The following is a 10,109-nucleotide window of genomic DNA, read 5'->3' on the forward strand; positions in this document are numbered from 1 at the left end:
GGAGGGTTTCAGCCTCCTCCCATCAGAGTCCAGCTGGGCCCTTGTGGGGCCAGCTCAACCTAGGGCTCCCCTGAGATTCACTCGTCACCCGTAAGGGGACCCTGAGACACAACCATGCAGGGTGAGCTCAGTGATCCAGGCGGGCACCTAGGTCACAGCCTGTCGTGGGGTTCCTGACCCGGCCCTTGGTCATGGGTGCGGGCCAGGCCTGGCGGAGGCCTCACCCAACAGTCACTGGTCCCCAGGCCCTGGGCCAGGTGAGGAATCACCCCGGCTGCGGGCTCAGGAGAGGAGGAGCCACAGTACGGAGGACTCTTCTGGCAGGAGTCAGGCAGGTGGAGAATGAGGGGTGGTTCAGCTCTCTCCAGTTCTGGGGTCACCCAAGGGGATTTATCTCCTGATTCTCATCAGACAGCCCTGTCTGCTGCCCTGCCCCTTGCCCAGCCAGGCCACTGAGCTGGGCGGGTAAGGAACAGCCAGGAACCAGCCTCTTGCGCGCTCTGCCCAAGTGCTGCAGGAAGAGGAGAGGTGGGCGGGCAGGCTCAGGGGCGCAGGGGGGCTGAGAGGCAAGAGGCTCTGGGGGCAAGGAGGGGGACAGTGGCAACAGCTGGCTGGGGACATGGGGAGGAAGGACACGGCCCAGTAAGATGTTCCCTGCCCAGGTGCCCTGCAGGGACTGACCAGCGAGGAGCTCCAGGACCACATGGCCGCCCCTCCGCTAATCTTTTGGAAAAGCCCGAGCCCACCTTGCTGACTTTGGGCTGTGCAAGGCTGAGGGCCTCGGGGTTCAGCCTGTGGTACCGGATGTGAGGCTGGTCCTCCAGGAGCGGGCGCACGTGCCGGCCCCTTTCTGGTCCTGGGACCAAGGGTACATGATTTCACTTTTCAGAGCCTGCGTTCCTCCTACTTGTCGGGGGTGGGGGGTCCCTGCTTCCTTATCATGAGGAGGCAATGAGCTTGGCCACCTGAAGAGGAGGGTGGACTGTTTTCCAGGCGCCTCCTTTCTCTGAGCCCCGGATGAGCCAGTAAACCCGGGCGCTGCGGCGGTCAGAGGCACGGGCGCGCGCTCCCGCTCCCGCTCCTGGGGGCCTCCCGCCTGCCGCCCCTGCGCCCCAGAGCTCCAGCGTTTCCACCTTATTACCCTTGCTGGAGCCAGTGCGGTGGGGCGTGGCCTGCGGGACCCGAGCCTCCTTCCTTCATGGACGACGTGCCAGTTCCCTCCCAGGTCCTGGACTGTCCCAACACAAAGAGCAGCTCAGTGTTGGACATGTGCGCAGGGGTTCCGGTGGAGAGACAGAGTCAGGGGTCTCCGGGCTAGGAACCCCAGCCCCAGCTCACCTCCTGCCCCCTCTTTCCCAGCCCCTCCACCCTGCCCCCAGGGCTCCACCCCCACCCCCAGATGCTGGGCTGGCTGGCAGGCAGTTGCCTAGCCCCAAGCCGGGCGAACACGCCACGCGTAGGTGCCCAGAGCCCCGCCGGTGTCCCACCAGTTTCCACTGGGGATCGCTGAGGGACTCCCAGACCTGGAGCTGGAGGAGGGGCCCCCAGAATGGCTGGACGGCCCATCAAACAGGCAAGGCTGCAGTGCTTACCCCCCGCTCGCCCCAAGATCTGAATGGGTGGGGTTGAGGGTTCCCAGCCTCAGATGGGTCTGAGCTGGGGCGGGGGGGCGGTTTTTGTGAAAACAGAGCAAGTAGCAGGAAGGTCATGGCCCCAGGGCAGGATCAGGGGCCAAAGGCTGTTGACAGAGACTGGTTCCTGCTTCCTCCCCACCCCCGTGGGGCGGGGCTGACCTGGATGCCGGCCAGGGTGCAACTCCCCACCAACCCTCATCCCCCGGCACAGAAGGACCTAGAGACAGTGAGGGCCGGTCCTCGGAAGATGCGGGTGCCCAGACGTCAGGGCGTCAGGCAGTTCAGGGTGGGGACAGATACCCCGTGGCCCAGAAGTGGGAGTGGAGACCGCTGGAGAGGTGAGAGCAGGGCAGGGCAGTGACCCGACCTCCCTGCGGGTCAAAGTGACATCTGTGGGCCCCGCAGAAGGGCGGACCAGATGGGGTGCCAGGGCCACTCGCCCCCTCCCAGGGACACCCGGTGGAACGGACACTGCTGGGGGAGCCCTGGGGAGCTGGGGCCCTCCAAAGGGGACAGGCAGGGCTGCCGAGGTCCCTATGCCTCCGGGGTGTCTCCACAGTGCTACATGTGTGCCCCTTGGGGAGGGGCCATCAGGGCGGGTGCCGGTCGAGGAGCGGACTAGCTGACTGGGGCAGCAGGACAGAGCGCCTGGCAGCCCAGCCACCTTCCCCAGGGAGGGGAGGGCAGGGGAAGCACTGAGACCCCAGCCTGCCCGACGGCGCGGGACCTGGTTGACCGTCTGAGCTGGAAGGGTGCGTCCGGGGATTGGGAAGACAGGTGTCCGACGGGGGTGAGGACGGCGACACCCAGGCCCCAAGACTGCCGCGCCGGGCCCACGACAGGGGTCCTGTGGGCTGCCTATTCTGAGGGCCCTGGCCGCGCCCGCCCGTCTCTCCCGACCCGCTCACCGTGTGCCGCTCGGGCTCCTGCTCTGGCTCCAGCTCCGGCCCCGGCTCCTCTGTGCCCTCCGTGCGCTCGGGTCGGCGCCAGCTCCACGCCCGCGCCAGCCGCGCGCAAACTTTCCGGCGGCGACGCTGGGTGGCGGTGGCGGCGGCGGCGGTGGCGGCGGAGGCGGAGGGGCGGGGGCGGGAGCGGCCCCGGGAGGTGGGGGGAGGAGAGCGGCAGCCAAGGGTCCCCGCCCGCCCCTCCGCACAGCGCTCCCGGACGCGCCCGGAGCCCCGTCCCCAGATTCCTGCCTGCAGATTCCTGCCCTGTGGCCCTCAACCCCGCGAACACCCAGCCCTCGAGCTCGCTATGCAGACCCCTGCCGGGTCGACCCCCACCCCTTGGAACAGGCTGCAGACAGGGTCACAACCAGTCCGCAGCTCCCCCCACGGGGACAGAACAGAGGGGGACCGTGGAGGGCATGTGGCTGGGGGCGGGAGGTGGGGGCTGTGACCGGACGCCTCCTCCTCTTGCTCCCCCCACCGCCCCGTGTGGGGATCCTCGCGGCTTCTTTCCCGGGTGTGGGTGTGGAGCTACAAGGACTGGCCCCCCACTTACCCCACTGCGGCTCCTAGGTGACATTTCTTTCCAGCACACCGCAGAGCAGGCTGGACTGGGTGGGGGAGGGCAGAGCAAGTGGGGAAGGGGGGCCCCCTGGGGTGTCCCTTTAACCCTGGGTCTGGGGGGGGGGCCTCCAGCACCACTCACTCAATAGTCCCACTGGTGGACACCTGTCCCCAGCTGCCGGCCACTGGTCCTCCATGCTGCCCTGTGGCCAAGGGGGACGCCCTACTCCTTCTGCCCCTCCTCCTTCCCAGACTTCTGCTCCCACTCACCCTCCTGAGGATGTCCTCTCTTCCCCCGTTTCCCTCCCCCAGGTCTAAAGCCTGAATCCCAGCCCTTGCTCAATGCCCAGTGGCTTCAGGGTCACCAAGCCCCGTGGACACTTTGGGGCCTCATCTTTCCTGGCCTTTCAGGACCCTGGGACCCTGATGGTCATGTCCTCCTTGAGAGCTGTCCCGGGTGGCACTCCCTGCCTCGGCTTCTGCACTCCCCTCCCCTCCGCTCTCCTCCCTCACGTGGCTCCTGGGGCCCCATCTGGAGCCCTCTCCCCTAGGCTGCACCGCCTCCACCCACTTGCCTCTGGACACCTGCCCCTTGGTTTCCGGCCCATCAGCAGCAGGGAAAACCCAGGAAGGACTCCCGTCCATCAGCTAATCTCGGTTCTCCTTCCTGTGTTTCTCTGGAATCGGCCTGGGCCTCCTCTCTGCTGTCAGCCCCTGTCCGGCCACCCACTGTCACTCACTGTCACCCAGGGCACCCTCCCCGCCCCGCCCGCAGGTCAGCTTTGTCTTTGGGGCCCTTAACCCAACTCTACGTCTGTTTTGGGGGGCACCAGTACCCATGGGCCTCCGTATCCCCTGGACCCCCATTCCTGCAGCCCCGGAGCAGGGCTAATGCTGGTCCCGCTGCCCTGGGAGAGGTCGGTAGGTAGCTGGTCTTTACGGCATCTGGGCATCTGCGCAGCCTCTGTCTGAAGACTCACGAGGAGGGGCTCCCAGGGGGGAGTGTGTGTGTCCCTACGTGCTCTCCAGACCCCTGTTCTTACCGGCCCACCGGAGACCCTGCCCCCAGAGCGAGCCTTTTGGTCCTGGGAATGGGCAGAAGGCAAAGGTCAGAGGCCAAGGTCAGAAATTCGGGCTCTGCCTGCCTGGGGGCGGCCTCAGCAGGGGGTGAGGGAGGGGAGGCTTCCTAGCTTGGTGGCCGAAGACCCCCTTTCTCTCTGCCTCGCCCTCGCCATAGCCCTCGTCCAGCTCCCCACCCTTTTCTGGGGGTGGGGCACTGTGTGGGCGGCGCAGACTGGGAGGCTCCCCCTTCCATCCCCAGGGGAATCCGTGCCCTGCAGCCTTGGTTGGGTCCCAAGCTGAGTTAGAGTAAATGCCCAGCGTGTGGAGTGGGACGGGGGCAACACCTGAACTGGGTGACAAGGCAGGATGGGACAGACGGGGTGGGGGCCCTCCCCAGGCTGGGCCACCTCTATTTACAGAACTGATTCATGAGACATAAACAGAGCGGGAGCTGGGAATGGAGGGGGCTGGGCCTTCCCACGTCTGGGGGCCTGAGGGCTGAGGAAGGCGCCTGCCTGCGCTGGGTCCCCTAGGGTCCTGATGGGAGTGGCCTGTCCCCAGAGGTATGTGGGCTCCTGTGTTGTTCTGGGGAAGCCTGGGGTGGGGACTGCCCTCCCCCTGCTTCTCCTCCCTCTCCCCTGGAATGCGGGCTCCATCTGTCTGCACTGCTGGTTCTGGAGAGAACACCAGCAGGGCTTCATTCAGGCCCTTGACCCAGCTTTAGGGAGCGTTATGGACCCACGAGGCCCAGCACCTGCTTGCCTGTCTGGGAGAACCAGACAGACACCTGCCCTCCTGGTCTGGGGGGTAATGATAAGCAGCAAAGAAAAGGGTGTCCAGACTGGGCAGTGGTGGACAGAAACCCAGTGCGGAGGGACCCCGGGTTGGGAGGACGCATCAGGGCTGAGAAGGTGGAGGGAAAAGGGGTGGTGGGTGGTGGTGGTCCCCGGCCAGACGGAGCCGCTGTGGGCGACCAGGGCGGTTTCTCCCTGGCGTCGGCACGGGCCACCTACACCTGACTTTGGATAAAGTTTTATACCCAGCTTTGTACTCCTTACCACAGCCTGTCACAGCAGCGTCCCCCATGTCAGCCAGAGGCCCTGTGAGCACCCCCGTGCTTGGGAGCTCCGACCCGACAGATCTCACGCAACCATTCACAGGCCGCAGGAACCAAAAAGCAGGAAGACCCCAAGCGCATGCAGGTGGGCCCCAGGCCGTGTCCCCAGGCCGAGTCCGGCGCCTCTCTCTGAGATGGGGGCGGGAAACCAAGGGCCAGCAGCCGCCCTGGCCAGACGGAGAACCCAGGGCAAGGAGGGCGCCGGAGGAAGCAGAACAAGACGTCGAAACTGTGGGCACGCGGATTCCCCGGCAGTGACGGTAACAGGCCGGGTTGGAAAACAGAACGAGAAAGAGCCCGTGTAAAGTAAAACTATAATACCGGAAATTTTCAAAATCTAATAGAAGGGTTGAAGGGTGAGTTGAGGAAGTCTCGCAGAAGACAGAACCAAACCCCATGAGATGGACGGTGAGCGCCCGGGCTGTGAGGAGGGCCTCGGCCGCGGCAGCTTCTGATGGGCGCAGCGTAAGGGGGCCGTGTGGACACTGCCCAGTTTACATATTTCCTTTTAAAAATATGTGAGATGTCTTGAACTAAAAAGGTACAGAAAACATCAGTTGCCTGAAGAAAGAAAACGTTAGGGGCACTGGGCACGCGGCTCTGGATCTCAGGGTTGTGAGTTCGAGGCCCACGTGGGGCGTAGAGATGACGTTCAAAAACCAAGAAAGAAGGAAAGAAAATGTCAAAGGGGCTTTTGAAGTGCCCACCGTCGCCTCCACTGCCCGCGTCCCGCGGAGAGTCCCGCCGCCCTCAACCGCTTGCTCTCTGTGTCGGCGCCCCCGGCCTCTGAGTGTCCAGTTGAGGCATGGTATCAGGAGCGTGGACTGCGGGGCACGGCGTGGCCGAGTCTGCTGGCTCGCCCGCTCCACGCTATGTCTCCGAGGCCCAGTCGTGTCGGTCCACGTGACGCTGGCTCATCGCTTGTCCACGTGGCTGCCTGGCCGCCGGGGTGAGGGGAAGACCCCGTTCCTGGGCCTGTGGCCGCTGGAGCCCCTCTGGGGCTCTTCCTCCCCTCTCCCTCCTCTCCTCTCCTCCCCGGCCCTGCACAAGCCTCCCGTGTGCAGGGTGGGCTGTTCTCAGCCCACAGCGCCCCGCCACTGCCCCGCGCTTTATTTTCATGTATGCGTACGCACCGGTCGCTCCCGGGAGTGGAAAGTCAGGTTTATCGAGGCCTGATTTACATACGCAGAAGCTTACCCTTGAGAAATGTACAGTTCAGTGGTTTTGACAAACACGGTCCCGTAGCCGCCGTGATCAGGATACGGAACATTTTATCGCCCCACGTCCCTCCCGAGCCCCCGGCAGCCCCCCGGGTGACTGCGTCCGGCGGGTCTGCCTCTCCGGAAATATCCTCTAAATGGACCGTGTGGCCTTTTGTGCCTGGCTTCTTTCCATGCGTCACCAAGCCTTGCAGGCTCCTCGCTGTCACGGCACATGTGGGCCGCGACTCCGCTTCTGCGCTCACCAGCCTGTGGACCCCTGAGGCTTTGGGCTTTGGGCGCTCGGTGCCCGCGGCCTGGGGGGGGGGCCGTGCGGGTCTCTGGGTGGCCGTGCGTGGTCCTTCCTCCCCCAGGAAGCACTTTAAGAGAAACCGCTGGGGAACCCAAAGGTGGGGGGGCAGGGAGCCCGCAGAGCGTCCGACTCTTGGTTCACCTCGGGGTGATCTCAGGGTCGTTGGATCGAGCCCCACGGCGGGCTCCACGCTCAGCTCGGAGTCAGCTGGAGATTCCCTCTCCCTCTGCACGCCCCTCACGCTCACTGTCTCTGAAATAAGTAAGTAAATCTAAAATACACAAATAAATAAGAGAGAGAAGCAGCCAGACTCTTAGAGAGCGGCTGCCCGGCCCGAGGGCTGCAGCCGCCCGGGCCCTCCCTGCCGGGGTGCATTTCGGAGCCATTCTAGCGATGGGCACAGGCTCAGTGCCGGGGGCCCCGGAACGAGCGGGGCGGCGTCTCTGCACGTCTTTGATGAATCATCTCTTCAAACCTATTTCTCCTTGAAAAAACTGGCTTTTTTTGTAATCGAGTTGTAAGAGTTCCTTACACCTTCTGCACACAAGTCCCTTACCAGACACTTGGTGTGCGGGGATGTGCTTCCAGTCCGTGGCCGTCTGTCCTCCCCATCGTCGATGTCTTTCAGAGATCGGAGGCTCTTGATTCTGATGAAGTCTAAATACCAAGTTCTTCCCTGACGGCTTGTTTTTCCTGTGCCCTGTCTCAGGGATCTTCGCCTGACCCGCGGTGGCCAGGCTGCTCCCCGCTCGCCGCAGGTGTGATCACTTTGACGCCAAGCATTCGGGTCTACGATCGGTGCTAATTCTGCGTCTGGTGCAACGGGAGTTTTGTCTAGTTTGTTGGGCAGACAGGTCCAGCTGCTCCCACGCCATTTATCGAAAAGATGATCCTTTTTGGGCGGCTCAGGTCATGATCCCAGAGTCCTGGGATCGAATCCCGCCTCAGGCTCCCTGCTCAGTGGGGACTCTGCTTCTCCCTCTGCTGCTCCCCCTGCTCGTGCTCTCTGTCAATGAATAAATTAAAAATAATAATAATAATAAAATAAAAATTTTAAAAATACGTTTTTTATAAATTGACCTTGTATCCTATGACCTTGCTAAGCTCACTTACTGGTTCTGGTTACGTAGGTAGATTCTTTGGGTTTTTCTACAGAGGGGAACGTGCAGGCTGAGGAAGGGAGACACTCCTCAGTCTGAGAACGTTCCGTCCACTCCTAGTTTGCTGGGAGGCTTTTCTCTTCTTCTTTCTTTCTTTCTCTGTCATGCATGGATGCTGCATTTTATCAGCCTTTTATTTTTACGAGATGATCTGATTTTTCTCAGTCTGTTGCTGTGGTGAATTACGCTGATTTTCAGACGTTGTACCAAGCTTGCGTTCTGGGTTAAATTTCATTTGGTCATAAAGTATCCTTTTTGTGTATTTCTGGATTTGATTTGCTAAGATTTTGACAAAGATTTTTGCGTCTCTACCAATTACGGATATTAGCGTGTGATTTATTTTTGTAATAAAAGTGTGTGGTTTTGGTATCAGGAAAATGCTGACCTCATAAAGTGAGCTGGAATGTGTCCCCTTCTCCTGTTTTCTGGAAGTTTCTATGGAAGAGGTGTTATCACTTCCTTAGAAGTTGGTGGAATTTACTAGCCGAGCCATCTGGGCTTGGAGCTTTTTGTGGGCGGGCTTCTGACGGACTCAGTTGCTTTGACAGCTACAGGGCTGTTTTCCTAGATATTACCGCGTGGCTGTGAACGTGGTGCTGAATTTCAGCACGCCCTGTAGGACGTAGGAAGGTAAATTGAGGCACAGAGCAATTGAATAATGCAAGCGTGCCTAAGGACCCCCAGGAGGTGGGGGCAGCAGGAGCCCAGAGCCCACGTAGTTGACTGCAGGGACTCTGGGCCCTGAGACCAGGCTCTGTGGAGGGCTGTGGTCTCCGCCCCCATCTTGCAGATGGGGAGCCTGAGGCTTGGGAGGTGAAGTGGCTGGTGCAGACATGCCCGCTGCCCCCAGGGCCTGTCCCGGGGGAAGAGCCCAGGCCCCGGTTTGCAGGAAGGAGGGCCAGACCAAGGAGAGTGGCATCATCCCTCCACGGCCATCGTTCTCTCCCCGAGTGACCCCCATCCTCTGGGAGGACGCCTGGGTCCTGGCCTCTGTCTCACCGGCTGCCTCTTGCCCCGAGCCACCATCCAGGTCATTAGGCTCTGCAAAGTCACATTAGGTGTCAGCCACTGTGGCTGGATCAAATCAGGCCACTTAGAGGGACTGAGGCGGCGGGAAGGGGCCCTAGGGCCGCCAGCTCTCGGGCCAGGTTCAGGTCAGTGACAAAGCAGGGGGGCTGGGGCCGGTGCCACTGGCAGGGGAAGCCGGGGGACAGGTGGCTCGGAGGAGGCAGCAGGGCTGGTGGCCCCTAACCCAGGAGCTCAGGGTGTGGTGGGGACAGATGAGCCACAGACCCCCCAGCTGGGTCATCAGAGCCCAGGCGATTAGGACGGGAGACGGAATGGCCCCCGGGCTCCTGCCCAATGAGCCAGGCCAAGTGGCCAGGGAGGGGGGCGGGGACGAGGAGGCAGGGAGAAGCGAGACAAGGGAAGACACTGGGGGGATCAAGGCTGGCAATGCACTGGGTCGGGCTCGCCAGGAGCCACAGACTTGTGGGTCGGCCCCACTGCCCCCTAGCGCACCATGGGGCTTACAGCCTACCACGGCTCCCTGTGTCCCCGGCCTGGTCTCCCTCAGTGGGACACAGACAGCCCGCAGACTGGCCCCTGCCTTCCTCTCTCGTCTCAGAAAGGTGAATCAACACAACCTGGGGCCAGGGGGCTGGGGTTACCTGCCACTCCCGTCCCTCGTGGGTTGTGGGCAATGGGGGGGGGACAGCTGCTCACCTGGAAGGGACTGGCCTGGGCCACTGGCCACACCTCTCCAGCATTTGAGAGGTATGGGGTAGTTTTAAGGACTGGGCATTACCCGCAGGAAGCCCTGAAGCCAGCGAGTGGGAATTCGGGGCAGCAAGACCTGGAGGTGCCCTGTTAGGGCCAAGCTGAGTCCCCCCAGATGTGTGTCGAAGTCTAACCTCCAGTACCTCAGGGCGTGACCGTAATTAAGGTAATTAAGGTAAAATGAGGTCATAGGGTGGGCCCTGACCCAGTATGACCGTGTCCTTCTAAAAAGGGGATAGAACACAGACTCACGTGGAGGGACGCCCACGTGAGGCCACAGGGACGGGCCTCCCTGGAGCCGAGGGGCGAGGCCTCGGGAGGAGCCGGCCTGGAT

The 10,109-nt window shown here is 62.3% G+C and overlaps 1 protein-coding gene across 1 annotated transcript in view; it reads right to left on the reverse strand.

The window, feature by feature from the left end:
- Nucleotides 1-2,658, reverse strand: part of GCGR (glucagon receptor) — a 9,481-nt gene extending 6,823 nt beyond the window's left edge. Inside the window, exon 1 of the mRNA XM_040640009.1 lies at nucleotides 2,543-2,658. The gene's annotated coding sequence lies outside the window, so the exon portion shown is untranslated. The remainder of the gene's footprint in view (nucleotides 1-2,542) is intronic.
- Between the last annotated feature and the right edge of the window lie 7,451 nt (nucleotides 2,659-10,109).

Source organism: Ursus maritimus, unplaced genomic scaffold (assembly GCF_017311325.1).
Source record: "Ursus maritimus isolate PB19 unplaced genomic scaffold, ASM1731132v1 scaffold_24, whole genome shotgun sequence".
NCBI lineage: Eukaryota > Metazoa > Chordata > Mammalia > Carnivora > Ursidae > Ursus > Ursus maritimus.